General features: G+C 39.7%; 1 pseudogene; it reads left to right on the top strand.

Annotated features, from left to right (window-relative positions):
- The first annotated feature begins 753 nt into the window (after positions 1-753).
- On the top strand, positions 754-24369 carry LOC124523374 (60S ribosomal protein L18a-like; annotated as a pseudogene).
- The last annotated feature ends 1880 nt before the right edge of the window (positions 24370-26249 follow it).

Genomic DNA, 26249 nt, shown 5'->3' with positions numbered 1-26249 from the left:
TGTTAGAGCTGGCCTGGCACCCACAGTTAAGGGTATAATGTCCTCTTGTTGAATATAAATTATCTCAGACAAAACACGAAGATCCAACAATGTCACTTTGTGACCATGATGAAGTGAGACAAAAAACAAAAACTTAATTGATCAAATAGAGAGTACAATAGTCAATACTCCAAAGAGTATTTGAGAAAAGTGGATAAAATAGAAGACAGATCACACTGGGCAAATTGATGAGCAGGAGATGGGGAAATCAATCATTTTTAAAGTATGAATGTGAATAAGACAGAGATGGGAATTTAACTTGAGGAAAATGTAGGGTTGCAGGAGAAATTACGTATGACAGGGAGAAGTAAACAGTTAGTTTGCTTTAAGAAAGGCTCTGTGGGAAAGAAGTGTTTGCAGATCCAAGAAAGAGAGGGGAAATCTGGTGAAGTAAGTTCTTAAAGTACATAGAAAGGAGAGATAGCAAGAAAATCGTTGGAAAACTAACCCTAAGAAGGAAAAGGTATTTCATTCTCTGAAATTGGAGGAGAAAGTGAGATAAATCCTAGTATCACTGAATATGAAGAATCTGTGATAGAGGGTAAAGAGGGGCAGCAAAGAAATTTCGTGACTGTTGACTTGTTTTCTCACTGAAGAAATAATCCAAGACATCTGTTGAAGTTAAGGATAGTAGCTTGGTAACACTGGGGCAGCCACAACAAAAAAGGGACCTGGAGCCAACAGGAAAGAAAAAGGTATCAGACATTAATAAGTATGCAGCCAACACTTCCTTTTGTGGGCCGCAGTGAGAGTGGAAAGTGCGCCCCAAAGGCCTCAGGCACACTGGGAGAGTACAAGGTGATAGAGCACTGCCTGCCTACCCCAAATGCCATACTCTGCGCCTCTATCACGTGCACATCTTTGTACATAATCATGCTGTCAACACGTTCCACTTCTGGTACTTTGTCTCTCAGCTGAAGAAGATAAATATATCTTCAAGGGAAATTGTCTACTATGGACAGGTGTTTCAGAAATACCCCATGTGGGTCAAGAACTTTGGCACCTGTCTGTGCCATGACTCCCCAGTGGCACTCACAATATGTACCAACAGTACTGGACCTGACCACTGCAGGTGCTGTTACCCAGTGCTACTGAGACATGGACACCTGGCATTGCACCTGGGCCCACTCGATCCAGATTATAAAGGTGGAGGAGACTGCAGCCAGCAAGTGCCTACCAGCAGCCAACCAACTCCATGACTCTATGATCAAGTTCCCACTGACCCACCGGGTCTTGCATGGCCAATAGAAGCCATGTTTTACCATGGAGAGGACCAAAATCTTCTTTTACATACAGAGCTTCCCTGTCCCTAGGTCTGCCCAAAGAAATGCCTTGGGAAAACCAAAAACCCAAAAATCCAAACAAACCAACAAACAAAAAAACCTATACACAACAAAACGAGAGAGAGAGAGAGAGAGAGAGAGAGAATGCAGTTAAGGCAGAAGATTCTACACTCATAACCCTAAAGGATCTGATCAGTATAGCTATGTAATGTTTCTGTAGAAGTCCTAAGCATCTGAGATGACAAGGAGACACATAAAATTCTTGGACCAATCCCTGTTATCAATGGCAAGTTTTCTGTGGTGAAAGGTGAAGAGGAGCAAATGAATAAAAAGTCTTGAGTGAGCACAATTGAAATGAGCGATGACTGTGTCCAGGCCACATAAACAGGAAAACAAAGCCTGCTACAGAATGACCCATTAAAGGAGCTCAATTTCTAGGTCACTGGAGATAGGGAATGGAGAAGACAGGTGGAGATGTAAGGGTGGGGTGGGGTGGGGGATGGCAGCTACACTCAGTAGCAGTGCCACCAAAGGAATTTGAAGGTTGGAAAGGTAGAGGGTTTCAGATAAAGAGTTTTAAGATTTTGGAAACCAAACAATTATAAAAGATAGTGACATACAGACAATGATCTAGAAATTTGTCCTTGAAGTTGGGCAGTGTTATGGAGGGAAGTAACTAGAGAAGAGTCCAAGACCCTAGTGGCCAGGAAAGGTGTTACATGTTAACAGGAGATTAACTTTAAAAAGATTACTAAATATTAGTTATCCTATTTTCTCAGGCCAAATAAGATTTCTAGTACACTATAAAAAGAAGGAAGAAGAAGGAAACCCCTTTAATGTTTCATATTATAGTTCAGAAAGCTTACAGTATTGTATAACAATTTCATTAAACTGCAGTGAGATTTATTTTTACAGAATGCTCATATGCTACAGATAGACATTACCTTCTGAAGAAGATGTCAAATAGACTTGTTTATGCCCAGAGAAGCCACATATGTAGAAAAAGCCTCACACATCTACTACAGTTTCTGGAAAAGAGCTGAACAATTGGTGGTTACTACTGATGGAATTTAAAACAGATTCAAAAGATATAAGAAGCTACATTGTTAAAGGAATGGTATATAATTCTTGTGCTTCTTTACGTATGAGATCTTTTCTAAAATTTTTTTTGATGTTTATTTTTGAGAGAGAGGGAGACAGCACAAACAGGGGGAGACACAGAATCCAAAGTAGGCTCCAAGCTCTGAGCTGTCAGCACACAGCCCTACATGGGGCTTGAACTCATTGACCAGTGAGATCATGACCTGAGCTGAAGTCCAATGCTTAACCAACTGAGCCACCCAGGTGCCCCTCTAGGTATAAGATTCTTAATTTAAAAAGTAACTGCATAAATCTCGTGACCCTAGGAAATACTTGGTTACACTGAAGCTTTATTTAGCCCTGAAAAGAAATTCAGTGTTCTCTCTTGGTGAAATTTTGAAGAATCACTCATTAGACCTAATTGTTCTTCCAGAACGTCTGGCTGTTAGAGGTAATTTAGTAGGACAGAAAATAAAATATACTCACAGATTACTTGCTACAAATAAGATTGTACTCTCTGTCTATATCGTGAAACATTAAATCATATTTCCAAAGAGAGAAGTTACCTGATTATCTCCTCAAGAAAATACATGTGTGTTAATTCTTAACATCTTAACTCTACATTTGGGAAGACCTTATTTTAAGGTTTGACTTTTTCCTGCTGCTGATCATAGACCTGAGGACAATAATCAGAACCACTAACATAAGATGACAAAGAAATGCCATAAAAAATAGTTACATAAGATATACCAGGAAAACAAACAAACAAACAAACAAACAAACAAAATACTTGTTTTTTCTGGGCAGTCTTATTGTGATACGTAGAATTTTTACAAAGATTAGGTGATTTTGAGTGGCATTTACAACTAAAAGATAGGAAAAATCAACATTTTTAAAAATTTTATTTTTCTTCTGGAATCCTCAGGCAATATTATAACTGACTCATTTAACTCATCTGAATTAGTTTTTAATAAGCTCTCAAAGGTGGACCAATTGTCTCTAGTTTCTCCTGGGAACTGGAGATAATTAAATGAAGGTGCAATCCAAACTCCTAAGGATATTTTTTGGCTAATTTTTGAGACTTCTTACTTCTAACTAATTTCCCTTAGATCTACATACCATTCTGACCCCACATCTACCATGGGTGATTAAGAGTTCTGCTTGCTTCTTTCACTATCAATATGAATAACTCTTATTTCAAACTTAGAATTTACCTGCAAAAATGAAAAACTTGTCAGTTATTATCTACCATTACACTCTGTCTTATTCACACACAAAAAAATCATTTATTGATTTCATATGTAACCAATGATGGGTTTTACATTCTTAGCTACTAACCTACCACTCCTTTTGATTTTGGTATATTGTTAGAATTTAGAATTCAAACCCAAGTCCCTTACTCTTGTCTCTCAACTTCCACATATCTATTGGCATAATCAGAAGTTAGGAATAGGTCATGTTTGAGAACCTAGAACTCTCTGCATGTCATTTAACAGCCACCAGTCATGTATAGTTATTGGGCCCTTGAAATGTGTCACTACTCTGAACTGAGATGTGCTGTAAGTTTAAAATATAAAGCAGGTATTTAGGTCCTAGTACAAAAATAGGTAAAAACCTCATTAATTTTTATAATGGTTTGATGTTGAAATAGTAATAGTTTTATATATTTGCTAAAATACAACATTGAAATATTTTATAGTGTATATAGTATAGTAGTCTGGCTATAAAAATTTTTAAATTACATATGTGATTCACATTTCCATTTCCCATTACAATTTTATTTGACAGTACTGCCCTAGCACAAAGTTTGAAATTAGCATTCTCAGTAAATGTTGTATCCTACAAAAGAAAGCAGATTTGGAAAATGTTACAGGACACCCTACTATCTGCCCCACCATTTCTCATGAGTTGGGCTCATTCTTTCTCTTTGAAAATAACCAAGATTTTTTTTTTCTTTTTTAATGTGTATTTCTTTTGAGAGAGGAAAAGAGGGAGGGATAGAGAGAATCCTAAGCAGGCTCCAGGCTGTCAGAGCTGAGCACAGCATGGGGCTCAGTAGCACAACTGTGAGATCATGACCTGAGCCCAAATCAAGAGTTAGATGCTTAACCTACTGAGCCACCCAGGTGCCCCCAAAATAACCAAGATTTTCAAACAGCTGCTTAAAGGTATACCAACAATTAGCAAGATTTTAAAACAGCTGTTTAAAAGTATGGATTGACAAGAACCAAGTTTTAAAGTGTTTTAGAGTGTAAGCCAATAATTGTAGTCTTTCTACTACTCACAATGTCATGTGTTATTCTGTAGTCATAACATTCAAAATATCCGAGGAGGTATGAAGTTGAATAGAACCTCTGCATCTTCTATCTCTAGCATTCTTTAGACAGTAAAACAGTTATGCATAGGCGGACAACATTTAAAAAAACAAGACTCTCACATATTTACTCCTCTGGTCACAAATGTGCAATGATTTCTCAGGCAGTACTGTCCACATGTATAGAAACAGCTTACCTTACATTACCTCCTCAATAACTAATAATGACTTGTCCCTACCAATAACACTACAATCATGGGATAAAGCTCGGACAGGGTCATGTTTTATAAATGCTGTCTTTAAGAAAAAGAGTAAAGTGGCTACTAGCTCACAAATTGGGTATGAATGCCAGTTAATCATTTTTTATTTAAAGAATGCTTATAGTCTTCATCAAGCCTCAAAGTCCTAGTAGATCACAGAATTGAATATGGATACTGAAAAAAAATACTAAAAAGCAATAAAAAAAATAAGGCAAATTATATAAGTATGCAATTAAGAAACAAAATTCAGAAGGAATAATGCATTTGTTTTAAAAGTTATTTTTCATGGTGCCTGGGTAGCTCAGTCGGTTAAGCATCTGACTCTTGACTTCAAGCTCAGGTCATGTTCTCATGGTTAATGGGTTCAAGCCCTGTATCCACCTCTGCTCTGACAGCTTGGAGCCTGCTTGGGATTCTCTCTCTCTGTGCCCCTCCCCCACTTGCTCTTTCTTTCTCAAAATAAATAAAAATAAACCTTAAAAAATAAATTAAAGGAGCTCCCAGGGAAGATGGCGGCGTAGGAGGATGCTGGGCTCACCGCGCATCCTGCTGATCACTTAGATTCCACCTACACCTGCCTAAATAACCCAGAAAACTGCCAGAGGATTAGCAGAACGAAGTCACCAGACCCAAGCGCAGACGAGAGGCCCACGGAAGAGGGTAGGAAGGGCGGTGAGGCGGTGCGCGCTCCACGGACTGGCGGGAGGGAGCCGGGGCGGAGGGGCGGCTCGCCGGCCAAGCAGAGCCCCCAAGTCTGGCTTGCAAAAGCGGAGGGGCCTGACGGACTGTGTTCTGACAGCAAACGCGACTTAGCGTCTGGGGGGTCATAAGTTAACAGCTCTGCTCGGAAAGCGGGAAGGCTGGAGGACAAAGGGAGGGAGAGCTGCTGAGCCCCTGGACGACAGAGCTCAGTTTGGTGGGGAACAAAGGCGCTAGCCAGCGCCATCTCCCCCGCCCATCCCCCAGCCAAAATCTCAAGGAGAACCGGTTCCTGCCAGGGAACTTGCTCGCTCCGCGCAAACACCCAACTCTGTGCTTCTGCGGAGCCAAACCTCCGGCAGCGGATCTGACTCCCTCCGGCTGCCACAGGGCCCCTCCTGAAGTGGATCACCTAAGGATAAGCAAGCTAAGCCTGCCCCCCCTGCCGCCGTGCACCTTGCCTACCCACCCCAGCTAATACGCCAGATCCCCAGCATCACAAGCCTGGCAGTGTGCAAGTAGCCCAGACGGGCCACGCCACCCCACAGTGAATCCCGCCCCTAGGAGAGGGGAAGAGAAGGCACACACCAGTCTGACTGTGGCCCCAGCGGTGGGCTGGGGGCAGACATCAGGACTGACTACGGCCCTGCCCACCAACCCCAGTTATACACCACAGCACAGGGGAAGTGCCCTGCAGGTCCTCATCACACCAGGGACTATCCAAAATGACCAAGCGGAAGAATTCTCCTCAGAAGAATCTCCAGGAAATAACAACAGCTAATGAGCTGATCAAAAAGGATTTAAATAATATAACAGAAAGTGAATTTAGAATAATAGTCATAAAATTAATCGCTGGGCTTGAAAACAGTATAGAGGACAGCAGAGAATCTCTTGCTACAGAGATCAAGGGACTAAGGAACAGTCACGAGGAGCTGAAAAATGCTTTAAATGAAATGCAAAACAAAATGGAAACCACCACGGCTCGGATGGAAGAGGCAGAGGAGAGAATAGGTGAACTAGAAGATAAAGTTATGGAAAAAGAGGAAGCTGAGAAAAAGAGAGATAAAAAAATCCAGGAGTATGAGGGGAAAATTAGAGAACTAAGTGATACACTAAAAAGAAATAATATACGCATAATTGGTATCCCAGAGGAGGAAGAGAGAGGGAAAGGTGCTGAAGGGGTACTTGAAGAAATAATAGCTGAGAACTTCCCTGAACTGGGGAAGGAAAAAGGCATTGAAATCCAAGAGGCACAGAGAACTCCCTTCAGACGTAACTTGAATCGATCTTCTGCACGACATATCATAGTGAAACTGGCAAAATACAAGGATAAAGAGAAAATTCTGAAAGCAGCAAGGGGTAAACGTGCCCTCACATATAAAGAGAGACCTATAAGACTCGTGACTGATCTCTCTTTTGAAACTTGGCAGGCCAGAAAGGATTGGCACGAGATCTTCAATGCGATGAACAGGAAAAATATGCAGCCGAGAATCCTTTATCCAGCAAGTCTGTCATTTAGAATAGAAGGAAAGATAAAGGTCTTCCCAAACAAACAAAAACTGAAGGAATTTGTCACCACTAAACCAGCCCTACAAGAGATCCTAAGGGGGACCCTGTGAGACAAAGTACCAGAGACATCACTACAAGCATAAAACATACAGACATCACAATGACTCTAAACCCGTATCTTTCTATGATAACACTGAATGTAAATGGATTAAATGCGCCAACCAAAAGACATAGGGTATCAGAATGGATAAAAAAACAAGACCCATCTATTTGCTGTCTACAAGAGACTCATTTTAGACCTGAGGACACCTTTAGATTCAGAGTGAGGGGATGGAGAACTATTTATCATGCTACTGGAAGCCAAAAGAAAGCTGGAGTAGCCATACTTATATCAGACAAACTAGACTTTAAATTAAAGGCTGTAACAAGAGATGAAGAAGGACATTATATAATAGTTACAGGGTCTCTCCATCAGGAAGAGCTAACAATTATAAATGTCTATGCGCCGAATACCGGAGCCCCCAAATATATAAAACAATTACTCATAAACAAAGCAACCTTATTGATAAGAATGTGGTAATTGCAGGGGACTTTAACACCCCACTTACAGAAATGGACAGATCATCTAGACACACGGTCAATAAAGAAACAAGGGCCCTGAATGAGACATTGGATCAGATGGACTTGACAGATGTATTTAGAACTCTGCATCCCAAAGCAACAGAATATACTTTGTTCTCGAGTGCACATGGAACATTCTCCAAGATAGATCATATACTGGGTCACAAAACAGCCCTTCATAAGTTTACAAGAATTGAAATTATACCATGCATACTTTCAGACCACAATGCTATGAAGCTTGAAATCAACCACAGGAAAAAGACTGGAAAACCTCCAAAAGCATGGAGGTTAAAGAACACCCTACTAACGAATGAGTGGGTCAACCAGGCAATTAGAGAAGAAATCAAAAAATATATGGAAACAAACGAAAATGAAAATACAACAATCCAAACGCTTTGGGATGCAGCGAAGGCAGTCCTGAGAGGAAAATACATTGCAATCCAGGCCTATCTCAAGAAACAAGAAAAATCCCAAATACAAAATCTAACAGCACACCTAAAGGAAATAGAAGCAGAACAGCAAAGGCAGCCTAAACCCAGCAGAAGAAGCGAAATAATAAAGATCAGAGCAGAAATAAACAATATAGAATCTAAAAAAACTGTAGAGCAGATCAACGAAACCAAGAGTTGGTTTTTTGAAAAAATAAACAAAATTGACAAACCTCTAGCCAGGCTTCTCAAAAAGAAAAGGGAGATGACCCAAATAGATAAAATCATGAATGAAAATGGAATTATTACAACCAATGCCTCAGAGATACAAACAATTATCAGGGAATACTATGAAAAATTATATGCCAACAAATTGGACAACCTGGAAGAAATGGACAAATTCCTGAACACACACACTCTTCCAAAACTCAATCAGGAGGAAATAGAAAGCTTGAACAGACCCATAACCAGCGAAGAAATTGAATCGGTTATCAAAAATCTCCCAACAAATAAGAGTCCAGGACCAGATGGCTTCCCAGGGGAGTTCTACCAGACGTTTAAAGCAGAGATAATACCTATCCTTCTCAAGCTATTCCAAGAAATAGAAAGGGAAGGAAAACTTCCAGACTCATTCTATGAAGCCAGTATTACTTTGATTCCTAAACCAGACAGAGACCCAGTAAAAAAAGAGAACTACAGGCCAATATCCCTGATGAATATGGATGCAAAAATTCTCAATAAGATACTAGCAAATCGAATTCAACAGCATATAAAAAGAATTATTCACCATGATCAAGCGGGATTCATTCCTGGGATGCAGGGCTGGTTCAACATTCACAAATCAATCAACGTGATACATCACATTAACAAAAAAAAAAAGAGAAGAACCATATGATCCTGTCAATCGATGCAGAAAAGGCCTTTGACAAAATCCAGCACCCTTTCTTAATAAAAACCCTTGAGAAAGTCGGAATAGAAGGAACATACTTAAAGATCATAAAAGCCATTTATGAAAAGCCCACAGCTAACATCATCCTCAACGGGGAAAAACTGAGAGCTTTTTCCCTGAGATCAGGAACACGACAGGGATGCCCACTCTCACTGCTGTTGTTTAACATAGTGCTGGAAGTTCTAGCATCAGCAATCAGACAACAAAAGGAAATCAAAGGCATCAAAACTGGCAAAGATGAAGTCAAGCTTTCGCTTTTTGCAGATGACATGATATTATACATGGAAAATCCTATAGACTCCACCAAAAGTCTGCTAGAACTGATACATGAATTCAGCAAAGTTGCAGGATACAAATCAATGTACAGAAATCAGTTGCATTCTTATACACTAACAACGAAGCAACAGAAAGACAAATAAAGAAACTGATCCCATTCACAATTGCACCAAGAAGCATAAAATACCTAGGAATAAATCTAACCAAAGATGTAAAAGATCTGTATGCTGAAAACTATAGAAAACTTATGAAGGTAATTGAAGAAGATTTAAAGAAATTGAAAGACATTCCCTGCTCATGGATTGGAAAAATAAATATTGTCAAAATGTCAATACTACCCAAAGCTATCTACACATTCAACGCAATCCCAATCAAAGTTGCACCAGCATTCTTCTCGAAACTAGAAAAAGCAATCCTAAAATTCATATGGAACCACAAAAGGCCCCGAATAGCCAAGGGAATTTTGAAGAAGAAGACCAAAGCAGGAGGCATCACAATCCCAGACTTCAGCCTCTACTACAAAGCTGTAATCATCAAGACAACATGGTATTGGCACAAAAACAGACACACAGACCAATGGAATAGAATAGAAACCCCAGAACTAGACCCACAAACGTATGGCCAACTCATCTTTGACAAAGCAGGAAAGAACATCCAATGGAAAAACGACAGCCTCTTTAACAAATGGTGCTGGGAGAACTGGACAGCAACATGCAGAAGATTGAAACTAGACCACTTTCTCACACCATTTACAAAAATAAACTCAAAATGCATAAAGGACCTAAATGTGAGACAGGAAACCATCAAAACCTTAGAGGAGAAAGCAGGAAAAGACCTCTCTGACCTCAGCCGTAGCAATTTCTTACTCGACACATCCCCAAAGGCAAGGGAAGTAAAAGCAAAAGTGAATTACTGGGACCTTATGAAGATCAAAAGCTTCTGCACAGCAAAGGAAACAACCAACAAAACTAAAAGGCAACCAACGGAATGGGAAAAGATATTTGCAAATGACATATCGGACAAAGGGCTAGTATCTAAAATCTACAAAGAGCTCACCAAACTCCACACCCGAAAAACAAATAACCCAGTGAAGAAATGGGCAGAAAACATGAATAGACACTTCTCTAAAGAAGACATCCAGATGGCCAACAGGCACATGAAAAGATGTTCAGCGTCGCTCCTTATCAGGGAAATACAAATCAAAACCACACTCAGGTATCACCTCATGCCAGTCAGAGTGGCCAAAATGAACAAATCAGGAGACTTTAGATGCTGGAGAGGATGTGGAGAAACGGGAACCCTCTTGCACTGTTGGTGGGAATGCAAATTGGTGCAGCCGCTCTGGAAAGCAGTATGGAGGTTCCTCAGAAAATTAAAAATAGACCTACCCTATGACCCAGCAATAGCACTGCTAGGAATTTACCCAAGGGATACAGGAGTACTGATGCATAGGGGCACTTGTACCCCAATGTTCATAGCAGCACTCTCAACAATAGCCAAATTATGGAAAGAGCCTAAATGTCCATCAACTGATGAATGGATAAAGAAATTGTGGTTTATATACACAATGGAATACTACGTGGCAATGAGAAAAAATGAAATATGGCCTTTTGTAGCAACGTGGATGGAACTGGAGAGTGTTATGCTAAGTGAAATAAGCCATATAGAGAAAGACAGATACCATATGGTTTCACTCTTATGTGGATCCTGAGAAACTTAACAGGAACCCATGGGGGAGGGGAAGGAAAAAAAAAAAAAAGAGGTTAGAGTGGGAGAGAGCCAAAGCATAAGAGACTGTTAAAAACTGAGAACAAACTGAGGGTTGATGGGGGGTGGGAGGGAGGGGAGGGTGGGTGATGGGTATTGAGGAGGGCACCTTTTGGGATGAGCACTGGGTGTTGTATGGAAACCAATTTGTCAATAAATTTCATATATATAAAAAATAATAATAAAAATAAAAGTTATGCAAGTACAAGAAAAAAAAATTAAAAAAAAACTAGTATAACACTGTATGTTAACTGGAATTAAAATAAAAACTAGAACAGAAAAAAAAATAAATTAATTAAATAAATAAATAAATAAATAAATAAAGTTCTTATCTCATTTACTAGAAATGAAATGCAAATTAAAATATGACATGATTTTTGTCAATCTAGTCAGCATTTTTTAAAATTTGACCTTTATTTTTATACAGCAGTTTTATATTCATACAAACTACAGGGCTTATCTTAGTTATATATTGCATGGGTTTGAACAAATATATAATGACATACATCCATCAGTACAGTATCATAAAGAGTATTTTCATTGCCCTAAAAATCCTCTATGATCTTCCTATTCATCCTTCCCTGCCCAGAACCCTTGGCAACCACAGATCATTTTATTGCCTACATAATTTTGATTTTTCCACAATGTCATAGAGTTGGAATCACCCGGTACATAGCCTTTTCAGATTGGCCTCTTCCACTTAGTAATATGCATGTATGTTTCCTCCATGTCTTTTCATGGCATGATAGGTTTTTTGTTTTTGTTTTTGTTTTTGTTTTTTCAGCGCTGGATAATATTATAAGGTGGCTTGCACGTTTTGCTGAATTAGAGTAAATGTGCTACAAACATCCAAGTACAGGTTTTTGTGTGGGTGTAAATCTTTAACATAAACTTTGAACTCCTTTGGATAAATACCAAGTAGCATATTGCTGGAGACTGTGATTCTTTTTTTAAATTATTTTAAATGTTTATTTATTTTATGAGAGAGACAGAATGTGATCAGGGAAAGGGCAGCAGAACCTGAAGCAGGCTCCAGGCTCTGAGGTGTCAGCACAGAGCCCAACTTAAGGCTTGAACCCATGATCTATAAGATTATGACCTAAGATGAACTCGGATACCTAACTGATTGAGCCACCCAGGTGCCCCACTACGATTAGTTTTGTAAGAAAACACCAAACTGGGTTCCACAGTGGCTGCATCATTTTACATTCTTACTAGCAATAAATCAGAGTTCCCATTGTTCCACATCCTTGCTAACATTTGGTGTTTTGGATTTTGGCCATTCTAATAGGTGTGTAGTGGTACATTGTTTTCATTTGTAATTCCCTGATGACATATAATGTGAAGCATCCGTTTAGATACTTATTTGCCATCTTTCTATCTTCTTTGGTGAAGTGTCTGTTGAGGTCTTTGGTCCATATTTTAATTAAGTTTTTTGTTTTCTTATTGTTTTCTTATTGTTTTCTTTGCATATTTTAGAAAACAGCCATTTATGAGAATGTATCTTTTAATTATTTTCTCCCAATGTTTTACTTATCTTCTCATTCTCTTGACATTATCTTTCACAGAGCAAAAGGCTTTAATTTCAATTTTTATCCAGTTTGTCATTTATTTCTTTCATGGATGGTGTCTTTAGTGTTGTATCTAAAAAGTCATTACCAGGTAGCATCTTTTAAATATATGTATATATATTATAAATGATCTAATTTGCAAAGACTAATGTATACAGATACTTACAATTTTGTCTGAAATGGAAAAAAGAACAACATACTTGAATTATGTGGAAATTTTAAATAAATTACAGCATATTCAAAGGCTGAAATATCAAGTATGCATCAAACTTATTGAGAATATTCTAATATAGTAAATTATCTATAATAAAATTTTAAAATAAAAGTCAAAAACCCTGATAAACTCAATTTAAAAAAATGATATTTATAGAAAGGCTAGAGTAAATTAAAATATACAAAATGTTTTCTCTGAATAGCAGGATTATGGATGCTTTCAATATTATTTTAACAATTTAATTTTCAAGTTTTCCAATTTTTTTTAAATTATAAAAATGCAAAAAAAATCACCCTTTAAAAAACAGATTAGGACAAATCTAATCAGATCAAATGATGAGACAGTTTTTATACTGAAGTCTCTGGACAATGCTGATGATATGACTGACATGTGAACTTTAAGTATTCTCCCAATTTTATCAAGTCTATTTTCAGGGAGAAGAAGGAAAATTGACAATTCTAATTATATTAAAGGTTTCATCACTGCAGATCCTTACATTCTCTGAAACTTCTATGCCTAACGCACTTTTTTGTTTCAAAATACTTGAACGTATAAATTTTGTTTGTTTCAAATACATTAATATATAAATGCCAGAAGCACAGAACATACAAAATATTTTTCAATATGCACCAAAATTGGGCAAATTTGATTTGAGCTTCTAGGGTCCCAGGTAAAAGACCTATTCATTTGCTTACCAGTTTTTTTTTAAACCTATTTATTTATTTAAATATAATTTGTCAAACTGGCTTCCATAAAACATCCAGTGCTCACCCCAACACGTGCCCTCCTCATGCCCATCACTCACTTCCCCTCCCTGCTCCCCACCCATTTGCTTGTTCTCTGTATTTAAGAGTCTCCTATGGTTTGCCTCCCTCCTTCTCTGTAACTTTTTTTTTCCACTTCCCCTCCCCCATGGTCTTCTGTTAAGTTTCTCAGGATCCACATACGAGTGAAAACATATGCTATCCGTCCTTCTTTGTCTGACTTATTCCATTTAGCATAATACCCTCCAGTTCCATCCAGATTGCTGCAAATGGCCAGATTTCATTCTTTGTCGTTGCCAAGTACTATTCCGTTGTAAACATAAACCACATCTCCTCTATCCATTCATCAGTTGATGGACATTTAGGCTCTTTCCATAATTTGGCTATTGTTGAGAGTGCTGCTATAAACATTGGGGTACAAGTGCCCCTATGCATCAGCACTCCTGTATCCATTGGGTAAATTCCTAACAGTGCTATTGCTGGGTTATAGGGTAGTTCTATTTTTAATTTTTTGAGGAACTTCCATACTGTTTTCCAGAGCAGCTGCACCACTTTGCATTCCCACCACCAGTGCAAGAGGGTTCCCGTTTCTCCACATCCTCTCCAGCATCTATAGTCTCCTGATTTGTTCATTTTAGCCACTCTAACCAGCGTGAGGCGGTACCTGAGTGTGGTTTTGATTTGTATTTCCCTGATGAGGAGCGACATTGAGCATCTTTTCATGTGCCTGTTGGCCATCTGGATGTCTTTGGAAAAGTGTCTATTCGTGTCTTCTGCCCCTTTCTTCACTGGATTATTTGTTTAAAAAAACCTATATTTATTTTGAGAGAGTGTGTGAGTGGGGGAGGAGGGAGACAGAGAATTCTAAGCAGCCTCCATGCTGTCATCACAGAGCCCAACCTGGACTTGATCCCAACGACTCTGAAATCATGACCTAAGCCAAAACCAAGAATCAGACACTAACTGACTGAGCCACCCAGGTGCCCCTGACATGGTAATTCTTGAATATGTTGCTTCATGTAGAAATCTGCTTTCCTGTCCTAAATGTTCTGGATATTTTCTTCTTACACTATATGTGGATATTGTCGTAATACAAGTAATGTCATCCTGATGGATTTCTAGGGTATACCCAGTTTTTCCCCTTAGTACGGTGATATAAAAGCTTTTGAAAGAGCATGCAGGTTTTTTACTCAAATAAGTCAAGGTAATTAAGGTAGATAAGAAATAAAAAGTACTTTGATGTATAAAATAAGATGGCTTTAGGAAATGGTGGCATCCTAGAATCCTAATTTATGGTAACAGTGTTTGTCCCATGCTCCCAGTTGATGTCTGTTTTATAGGAAATCAATTTTATGGGCTCTGTTTAAACACAATGCAGAAGTAGAGAGAAAAATTGTAATTCAAATGTCTGGCTGGCTCCACTCATGATGCCATGTCCCTGAGTGTGACACTGCCGATGTGAATGTCCTGTGCCCACTGTCCTTCTCAGAGCACATCTTGACCCATGGATAGGAGCTGTGCTTTTTTTTTTTCAATATATGAAATTTATTGTCAAATTGGTTTCCATACAACATCCAGTGCTCATCCCAAAAGGTGCCCTCCTCAATACCCATCACCCACCCTCCCCTCCCTCCCACCCCCCATCAACCCTCAGTTTGTTCTCAGTTTTTAACAGTCTCTTATGCTTTGGCTCTCTCCCACTCTAACCTCTTTTTTTTTTCTTCCCCTCCCCCATGGGTTTCTGTTAAGTTTCTCAGGATCCACATAAGCGTGGAAACATATGGTATCTGTCTTTCTCTGTATGGCTTATTTCACTTAGCATCACACTCTCCAGTTCCATCCACATTGCTACAAAGGGCCATATTTCGTTCTTTCTCATTGCCATGTAGTACTCCATTGTGTATATAAACCACAATGTCTTTATCCATTCATCAGTTGATGGACATTTAGGCTCTTTCCATAATTTGGCTATTGTTGAGAGTGCTGCTATAAACATTGGGGTACAAGTGCCCCTATGCATCAGTACTCCTGTATCCCTTGGGTAAATTCCTAGCAGTGCTATTGCTGGGTCATAGGGTAGGTCTATTTTTAATTTTCTGAGGAACCTCCACACTGCTTTCCAGAGCGGCTGCACCAGTTTGCATTCCCACCACCAGTGCAAGAGGGTTCCCGTTTCTCCACATCCACGCCAGCACCATTTGTTAAAGAGACTGTCTTTTTTCCATTGGATGTTCTTTCCTGCTTTGTCAAAGATGAGTTGGCCATACGTTTGTGGGTCTAGTTCTGGGGTTTCTATTCTATTCCATTGGTCTATGTGTCTGTTTCTGTGCCAATACCATGCTGTCTTGAGGATTACAGCTTTGTAGTAGAGGCTAAAGTCTGGGATTGTGATGCCTCCTGCTTTGGTCTTCTTCTTCAAAATTACTTTGGCTATTCGGGGCCTTTTGTGTTTCCATATGAATTTTAGAATTGCTTCTTCTAGCTTCAAGAAGAATGCTGGTGCAATTTGGATTGGGATTGCATTGAATGTGTAGATAGCTTTGGGTAGTATTGACATTTTGACAATATTTATTCTTCCAATCCATGAGCAGGGAATGTCTTTCCATTTCTTTCTATCTTCTTCAACTACCTTCATAAGCTTTCTATAGTTTTCAGCATACAGATCTTTTACATCTTTGGTTAGATTTATTCCTAGGTATTTTATGCTTCTTGGTGCAATTGTGAATGGGATCAGTTTCTTTATTTGTCTTTCTGTTGCTTCATTGTTAGTGTACAAGACTGTAACTGTAACTGTAACTTTCTCGAGAAGAAAGTATATTCTGTTGCTTTGGGATGCAGAGTTCTAAATATATCTGTCAAGTCCATCTGATCCAATGTGTCATTCAGGGCCCTTGTTTCTTTATTGACCATGTGTCCAGATGATCTATCCATTTCTGTAAGTGGAGTGTTAAAGTCCCTGCAATTACCACATTATTATCAATAAGGTTGCTTATGTTTATGAGTAATTGTTTTATATATTTGGGGGCTCCGGTATTCGGCACAGAGACATAATTGTTACCTCTTCCTGATGGATAGACCCTGTAATTATTATATAATGCAAACAGCTGGGAAAACATTATTTCTGGGTGGTCAGTGAGGGGTATTTCTGGAAGAGATTAGCATTTCATTCAGTAGACTGAATAAAGACCTCTGCCCTCACCAATGTGAGTAGACCTCATCCAATCTGTTGAGGGCCTGAATAGAACCAAAAGGCAAAGGAAGGGCAAATTCACTCTTTCTCTTGAGCTTGGATATTCATCTTTTCCTGTGTTCAAATATCCGAGCCCCTGGTACAAGGGCCTTTGGACATGGATTGAATTATACCAATTTGTGGAGGGAAGATTACGGGACTTTTAGATCTCTGCAACTGCATGAGTCAATTCCTATAGTAAATCTCCCTCCCTTCCTTATCTTTCTAATCTGTGTGTCTACATCCTATTAGTTCTCTTTTTCTAGAGAACCCTGGCTAATACAGGGATGATGTCAAGTAGAACAGCCTTACCAATCATTTACTACCTCCGTGTGTGTGTGTGTGTGGCTAAATTCCAATCTCATAGAAAGCTTGATGCTACTCAAACATGAATAGGGTTCATACCTTAACACTTATTCCCCATTTGCCTTCCTCTACTTCTTTTCAGAAAAAAAAGACAAAAATCAATAACAACAAAAGGAAAACAACTTCTCTTTTAAGATCCAAGTTAGTTAACTACTTGCCTTTTTCTCACCTTACAAAAAGTCACTTTCCCTTCTATCTTTTCAGAATGTTTTACCACATCATATCGTGCTGTTGGTATTTGTGTGTTCTTTTGCTGTTGTTGTTTAATTTTATCACTAAATGGTAATACATTTGCTTTTCTGTTTTTTATTTTTGTGGGTTTTTGTTTTGTTTTGAGGGGGGGTGCTTGTGCCCACCTCAGTTTTTGGCACATAATAAACTAAAAACAAACTAACAAAAGTGTTTCTTTAATGTAGTTTTGAATCCAAAACCCATTTTCTTTTAATGTTAAGAGATTGCTGTTTGACAGTAAACATTTGACCATATGGTGTTTTTGGGTCTTTATCAGCCCACCAGAGTGACACGATGGGGAAAAAACCCTGATAATTCACCTGGGACAATTTTAGAACTTGAAAGAAAGAAAGTTTAATGGATTGACTATATTTTTTAGTCAGTGATGAAAAACAACCCCTGAATGAGAGGATTGATATTTGTTGTAGGAGATTTGCAGCTTTTCTAACACATTCTACCAACTAATCCCCTCCTGTTAAGTGGAAATGTGTTTTCAGTGTCCTGTTCTCTGAAGAACTACTCCGAGTCATTCTTTGGTAATTATAGGTTAGCTTGTCTATTAAGAACTGTGAACTAAAAATAACAAGTTGTGATAAAGCCTTAAGTGTGCATTCCCATACAAGAAAAAAAAAAACAGGGGAGGAAACATACTTTCTTCCCTTTGTTTTCATAAAACTCTTGCGTCCTAGTTTTTCTCTTGTCTCTCTTCACCTGATTTTTAATTTTTAATTTGTTTTATTCTGTTTAACTGCTTTGGGTTCTCTTCTTATTTGACTATGGTTCTCACCTCAAGTTCAAAGTTTATTTGATTATTTTCTCTCTAAATTATTGCTACTGAATACTGTATTGTTATTTTCATTTACAACTCAGAGGAGTGATGACAGGAACAACTGAGTTGTTTCTAAAGAAACAGTTCAGAGTTTCTAAAGAAATCCCCATAATTGTCAATTGATAATACTTGTATTTTTGTGAATCTACTGTCTGCACAATAATGTTTTGAAAATATCTGTCTGGATTTTAATTTTTTTTAATGTTTATTTTTTTGAGAGAGAGAGGGACAGAGTGTGAGTGGGGGAGGGGCAGTGAAAGAGGGAGACCCAGAATCCAAAGCAGGCTCCAGGCTCTGATCTGTCAGTACAAAGCCTGATGTGGGGTTGAACCCAGGAACCGCGAGATTATGACCTGAGCTGAAGTCAGACACTTAACGGACTGAGCCGCCCAGACATCCCTGGATTTTAATTTTTTATGTCATCCACCTCATTGACAAACTAAGGTTAGTTTCCTGACTGCTCTGTAATGATGTAGTGCTGATACTTCATCCTTGTGATCACTTTTTATTTCCTTTAATTTCACCCTTTTATAAAAGTGCTGTTTATCAATCCTAAAATTTCGAATTCTACTTTTTGAAACATTTTCTCAGCCTTCATCAGTATCTACATTCTTCCCATTTGTACCATTAGGGGAGTTGACCACATACAGTTATTATCATATCTCATTGTATGTTGTTAGAGATTTTAAAATATTTGTAAATAATAATGGACATTTCTCAAAAGAAGTAACCATTCTAACTTGAAATTCTTATTACCCTAATGCATTGTATATAACAGGTTATACAATAAAGCTTTGTGGCAAATTGATTTTCAGGAGAAAATAGTTTCATGAAATAATGTGCTAGACCAAAATACAAATGAAGAAGATGACTTTTCACATGTTCTGATAAAATATAAATGTTCTCATATTAAACTCCTTTAGTCTTACACTTTGGCATTATAGAGTCCCTGAGTTCCAATGGTCCCACTAAAGCCTGCTTGAAGTAGATAGGTTGTACACAAAGGTAAATTTAAATGAATTAATGTTGGATTAAGAATTGTATTCAAAACATGAATTCAGTGCAAACCCCGAAGACTGAAGAGCTACTCTTTGAGAGGTTGTTAATACACAATGAAGATGGTAGCATCATTCTTGTTGAGTTGATGACCTTCTTAATTACGTGTTGACACATGTATTCAACTGAAGTTAATAATTTATTGAATTACTGATCAGCCTAGAAATTCTTATTTCAGCTAACAGACTTATGTTGAATGCCACAATTGAAAAGACTGAGAAGCAAAAATGTATGGTGTCCATTACCTTTGTCAGCCAATGGGTTTTCTTATGACTCAACACAATCATTGAGTGTATCTTAACTGCAAGGCTCTGGTGAACACGTATCATATGGTATTTAAATAAAAACAAAATACTTGTGACTTTGAGGTGGAGAGAATGCTTAATGTAGTTCATAGAAAGTAACTCAATATCGAGGTTTTTTGACTCTTAGTTGGATCTGCATTTTCTGGTGAAAAGGTTCTTTCACTTAAGAGGTGTGACTTAGATAATGTCATAAAACTGAAGCAACTGAAGCAAGAGTTAGAGAACGTGTTGCCATGTAATCAGAGAACTGAGAAGATGGGGGCTTGAAGTGGAGAGATAGTACCTTAGCACATTCGCAGCAATCTAATTAAGAAGAAAAACGTCCTAGGTGATAAGTGAGACAGAAATGTGTTTGAAAGCATTAGAAAAGTGTAAAAACCAATACTACTCTCCCTAAAAATCAATTTTTGACAAATACATGCAAACAGGCATTTATGCAATTAATAATAAAGACCAAATACATAAAAGTGACATCTCAACACACACTGGCATGAATTATGATTGTAATACCCAGAGCAATATAGCATATAGCATAAAGCAGGTGATATAGAGAGAAAATTTGGCCTGATAGCCTGAAAATAATCGTTAGAAAGACCAGTTTGAAGATTTCCAATGCTTAAGGTACTGAGAAATCATATCAGAAACCCACTTTGGGGCTCCTGGGTGGCTCAGGTGACTGATCGTCAGACTCTTGATTTGGCTCAGTTTATGATCCCAGGTTGGTGGGACTGAGCCCCACATCAGGCTCCATGATGAATGTGGAGGCTGCCTGAGATTCTTTCTCTCTCCAACTGCCCCTCTCCCCAATTTGTGTTCTGTCTCTCTCTAAGAAAAAAGAAAAAAAAAACCAGAAATCTTTTTATCATGACAATAAATGTAATTATGCTTTAAGTAACCCCATAAATGAAATAAAATATTATGGATTTCGTTATTGCTAAACGATGAGCAATTATCTAATCAATTAGCAGTTATGATAAAATTCATTCATAAATAATCCATCTAATAATTGAATAAGAAAGATATTTGGACAGTGTGAGCCATCTTTGTCTCTGTTAGTATTAAAGTTAAATTGAGAAGGTCAGGTTGGAATCATCCCTAATGGTATACCAGGGTGTCTCAGTCTTTTAAGCATCTAACTCTTGATTTTGGCTCAAGTCGTGATCTCACGGTGCGTGGGATCAAGCCCCAAGTCAGACTCCGTGCTGCTCTCAGCGTGTGCTGCTATCAGCACAGAGTCTGCTTGGGTCTCTCTATTCCCTCTCTCTCTGCCCCTCCCCCACTCAAGCTCTTTGTCTCTCTCTTTCTCTCAATAAATAAATAAACTTAAAAGAAAAAGAAGTATCCCTAACAGTTTTGCTTCAGCAAGGTTTGTTTCTGTCCCTGCTCATTATATTTAAACTTAAACCTATGGAGAATATATGCTGGTGTGAAAATATTTAAAGGAGGAGGCCACTAGACAGGGTGGCTCTAACGCCTCATTAACCAAAGCAAACACTAAGCCAGAGTCAGTGCATTTGAATCCAAGAAAATGAACCCTGAGGACAGCCAGTCACAAACAGCCACCTAGGCTTTCCCAAATCAGACAACTGCTTAAGCTATAACCAAAAAATTGGTTTGCTTCTTTTTCTCCTCTATAACAACTTTGCCCCTAGCTTCTGTGGGTGGAATGCTTCCAACTAGCTCCAGGGTCATTTCCTCCAGGAAACCTTCCATGATGTCCACGAAAGGCATCCCTGTTTGATGCTTCAATATTTTTCTGAGCATGATTGTAACACTGCTTTTACTACATTGCTTGGAAATTATAAATTGTATTTGTGTGTGTTCATCTTTTCTTCCCAACGTGTTTGTGAACATCAAAAGCATGGGAGTTTTGGTATGAAATTACTTAAGACCACATAGCACCATTTCAGCCTTCCATAGCGCTACTGCTACCTGACTGTGTGACTTAAACTCTCTGAATCTCAATTTCATCTTCTGTACAGGATGATGATGTTAATAGTAATTTTACAATGTTACTTTGAGATGTAAATGAGTTGGCCCATGTGAGAAATGTGATTATACCTTGAATATCTGTCTTTCCATACTGTATCTAACTCAGTGACAGGCACATGGAAGGCATCATTTTAATAAATGTTTACAGAGGGAGTGGGTGAATCTTATAGGGAATATTTTGTGAGAAAGAAGGCACCCTGGCTCTATGGTGGGTGGGAAGTGGCTATCTGTGGAGATAAGAAACCTCAGGAAATCCCTGGGGAAGGCAGACCTCCTGGGTACACTCTGAATGATAGCATGGGAAAACCGACTCCCAGGAGACCATGAGGGGGACATTTCTATCCCAGTCCTCATGCTGTGCTAGTCATATCAGAAGGAAGTCTCTGAGGACTCCAGCAGGTGTGAAGTCTATCCTCCTTCCTTCCCAGCTTCCTGAGGAGAAGCTGACATACAGAACTGAACCTGGACTTTGTTGTTGTTAAGTTTATTTATTTATTTTGAGAGAGAAAGAGAGAGGATCCCAAGCAGACTCCATGCTGTCAACTCAGAGCCCAACCTGGTGCTTGATCTCTTGAACCGTGAGATCATGCATGACCTGAGCTGAAATCAAGAGTCAGACGCTTCACTGACTGAACCATCCAGGTATCCTGAACCTGGTCTTTTTAAGTCCTGAATGTTTCTAGGCATTTTATTTCTTCTGCCCAGTTGTAATTTGTCTTTCAATGCTGTGGGAAAAAAACTTTCTGAGTGTTCTCTATATATGCTTTCCAATATAGGGTAGCTATTGAGCAGTTAAAATGTGGCTAGTCTGACTAAATAACTGGTATTTAAATTCACTTAAGATTTAAATTGTACAGGGCAAGTGTATATAGCACATAAAAGGTTCTCATCACATGGTAATTTGAAATGTCAACAAACACATTTGTATAGAATTGCACTGTTCAAATTTTTTTTTTTTTTCTGTCTCAAATCTACTCTCTACACAGCGACCAGAGGAGCTGACCAGGTCTCTGACCTGCTTAAAAATTCCTCAATGGGTTTCTATCATTTTCAGAATCAGGTCCCCTGCTATTTGAGTTCTCCAGAATCTGTACTTACCTATTGATGCAGCCACTCCTGTCCTTGCTGTCCACCCCAGACACACTGTCCTTTGCTTTGTCCATGCTGTTCCCATTGCCCCAACCACCTTTTCCCCTTGTCCCACTGTTTTCTTTGCCAAGCTTATTCCTACCTGCCCTTGAAGAGTTAGATCAAACACTGTCCTCCAGGAAGTTTCCCCTAAATATCCCTTAGCCTATCCTCCCTACCCCAGGCTGGGTTGTATGCCTCCCTCTGGGCTCCCACAGCCTCCCATGGTTGCTCTAATCAGAACATCGATCATGCTAGGTTATAATTATGGATTAATTCTCCTTTCTTTTTTGGATTGCGAGCTTCTAGAAACCACGGACAGTGGTATATTCATTTCTTTCTTTATCTTCGGTGTGAAAAGTAATAAAAGGAAACCTCATTTAGAAAGGAGTCAGGAGGTGGGCAGAGGGCAGAGGGAGCTGTCAAGTTGAGTACTCCTTGTTTCCTACAGACCTACTGGAAGTGAGGAACAATGAGAAACAGTCACAACACACTCAATGAAAACCTGTCACAACATACTCAATGAAAATCTGGTATACTTTAAACTCCTAGTTTCGTCCAATGGACTTCAATAACAGCATTTCCAACTTTCCCCCTTTTCTCTATGAGAGAGCATATCTCTCCTTTCCAGGAGGCCTTGTCTGTGGTTTTGCCACAGTTTGCTTGTCTCAGGTTGCAATTCTCTATTCCCAGAGAAACCTGTTTTTATTGGTAAAACAGCTGGCAGTTTTATCTGTTTTTTCAGAAAAATGTTTAATGTTTATTTGTGAGTGTGTGTGTGTGAGAGGGAGAGACAGAAAGAGAGAGAATGAACGGGGTGGGGGTGGGGGGACAGAGAGAGGGAGACGCAGAATCTGAAGCAGGATCCAGACTCTGAGCTGTCAGCACAGAGCTCTAAGGGAAGCAGGGCTCCAGATCATGACCTGAGCTGAAGTCAGAGGCTTAACCCACTGAGCCCCTCGGCACCCCTGTCATTTTTATTTTTTAAGTTTAACACTAGCATCTGCACAGAGCCTACTCAGCAATGGAATCAAGGTATGTTTATGTTAATTGTTCGAAAACATGCCAGGTTCTTTATTTACCATAATTATAGTTATAAAATGCATTTTAACCCATCTCATTTGTGACTTACTGCACTCTTTGTGGTAGGCAGCACTGTTGTTTGGGTTTGTTGGAAAAGGAATCTGAGGCTCAATGTCTCTTTAAGTGATTTGCCCAAGAGTTTGAGTAGAACCTTGGTTCTCAAAGGCCTTTGTTTCCATTTTGTTATACTTCATGAAGCTCCTTTGTCCTCTTCAGCCTTCAGTGACCCCTCCCACACTGAAATTCCTATAGCCCCCCACAGCCTTTACCAATCATTATGACTGATGTGTAAAAGCTTGTGTATATTCACCTTGATAGTTGTAGTGACAAGGCTTGTGAATTTTTAAACTACTCAGCTATGGAGGGCTATTTCTGATGAGTTTTTTCATGTAACTTTTTGTAGAGGTTCTTCTGGTGCCCAAACTGTTATGCCCAGAATTCGTGATCCCCAAAGACCGCCAGGGAGTCGAGTCCGATGTAAAAGCAAAAGAGCCTTTATTCGAGCTAGCTCGAGCTCAATCCCCTACCTGCACCTACACAGCGGTGAGATACCGGGGAGAGAGAGCAAGTTTCAAAAGCAGAAAGGTTTTATTGGGGCCTAGGGGCAGTTGGTGAGGTAATGGCTGCGGCCTCAGCCGATTGGCTGGGGAAGGGTCGGAGTCCTGTTAGGCAGGTGAGCGGGAGGTTACTCAAGGGGAGGAGGCGTGGTCAAGGTGAAGGACACAGAACAAGATGGAGTTGGCTGGCGTAGGCCCGCCCTTTCATTCCCCCCTTGTCATGTAGCTTACGGACCCAATCATGGGACCAGCTGCATTTATGGTGACAAGGGGAACAGAGTTTGCAGGTTTACACAAAGTTCTGGGAACCAAGTGTCCCTGGGTTGGCTCTGGGAGGTCTGATTAAGTATTGTCCCTGAGCTGGTGTCTGTGATCTGCCAGGTGATGTTTTGGGGGGCGTGGGGACTCCCAGCAGCATGAGCAATGACAAGCAGAGTTAACAGAGTTACCAATATTAGGTGGGTTGAATGCGCTGTAGCTTGAGCTTGAGTGGGTTGTGTTGGTCCCGATTGATGGCCCATCACGTGACGAAGTCCTTCCGGATCGAGGAGGGGTCCGCTGGCCGAACGTGGGTGTGATGGACCCAGGTCGCAATGCCTTCTACTTTGAGAGCGGTGGGTGTTGTCAGCACCACGATGTAGGGTCCCTTCCAGTGCGGCTCGAGGGTCTCTCGGTGGTGCCTCTTAACGTAGACCCAGTCTCCTGGCCTGTACTGGTGAGGTGTCAGGGTTGGGCCAGCCTCGTAGATGGCACGGAGGCGCAGCCAAATGTCCTCCTGTGCCTTCTGGAGCCCTCTCAAGGAAAGAAAAAGTTCTTGATCTTTAAACTCAGTAAGAAGTTCAGCTCGAAGGTTGGGAATAACAGGGGGTGGCCTGCCAAACATGATCTCGTAGGGAGTAAAACCCAGAGTGTAAGGAGTGTTTCTAACCCGGTAAAGGGCATACGGTAGGAGAGTCACCCAGTCCCCGCCAGTCTCCATGGTTAATTTGGTAAGGGTTTCTTTTAGTGTTCTATTCATTCTTTCTACTTGTCCTGAGCTCTGGGGCCTATAAGCAAAATGTAATTTCCAGTTTGCCCCCACCGCCTTGGCTACTGCCTGTGTTACCTGCGAGATAAAAGCTGGTCCATTGTCTGATCCTACCATGGCAGGAAAACCATACCTGGGTAAGATGTCTTCTAGTAGCTTCTTAGCCACTGTCTGAGCCGTTTCATGCTTGGTTGGGTATGTCTCCACCCAGCCAGAGAAGGTGTCCGTAAATACTAAAAGATATTTATAACCATACTTTCCTGGTTTGACTTCAGTGAAGTCGACTTCCCATTGTGCTCCCGGTCTGGTGCCTCTGAGCCTGGTTCCTTTTTTATTTGATGTGGCTCTCGCGTTGGCGAGTTGGCAGGTCTTGCAGGCAGATACAACTTGCTCTGTTTTGGTGTCCTGTTGGTGAATCTTGATTCTGGCATGTCGGATTAAGTCTTTTAATTTTCAGGCCCCCATGTGAGTAGACTGATGCACATGCTCTAATATTGAGACTCCGAGCCGGTCTGGCAGCATGAGCTCCTTGTTAGGTGTATACCACCATCCCTTTATCTCCTGGGCCATGGGGAGTTTCTTGATCCGCTGTAACTCCTCCTGGGAGTATTTGGGCTGGGCTGGTAAAACTGGGTCTCCCAAGTCTGGTAGTTGTTAAGCCATTTTCTAGCT

This window comes from Lynx rufus, unplaced genomic scaffold (genome assembly GCF_022079265.1).
Source record: "Lynx rufus isolate CCGP_SWC_20201006 ecotype Redwood Valley unplaced genomic scaffold, mLynRuf1.p SCAF_4, whole genome shotgun sequence".
Classification (NCBI taxonomy): domain Eukaryota; kingdom Metazoa; phylum Chordata; class Mammalia; order Carnivora; family Felidae; genus Lynx; species Lynx rufus.
The sequence above is the reverse complement of the archived record's forward strand: the minus strand, read 5'-3'. Positions and strand labels throughout refer to the sequence as shown.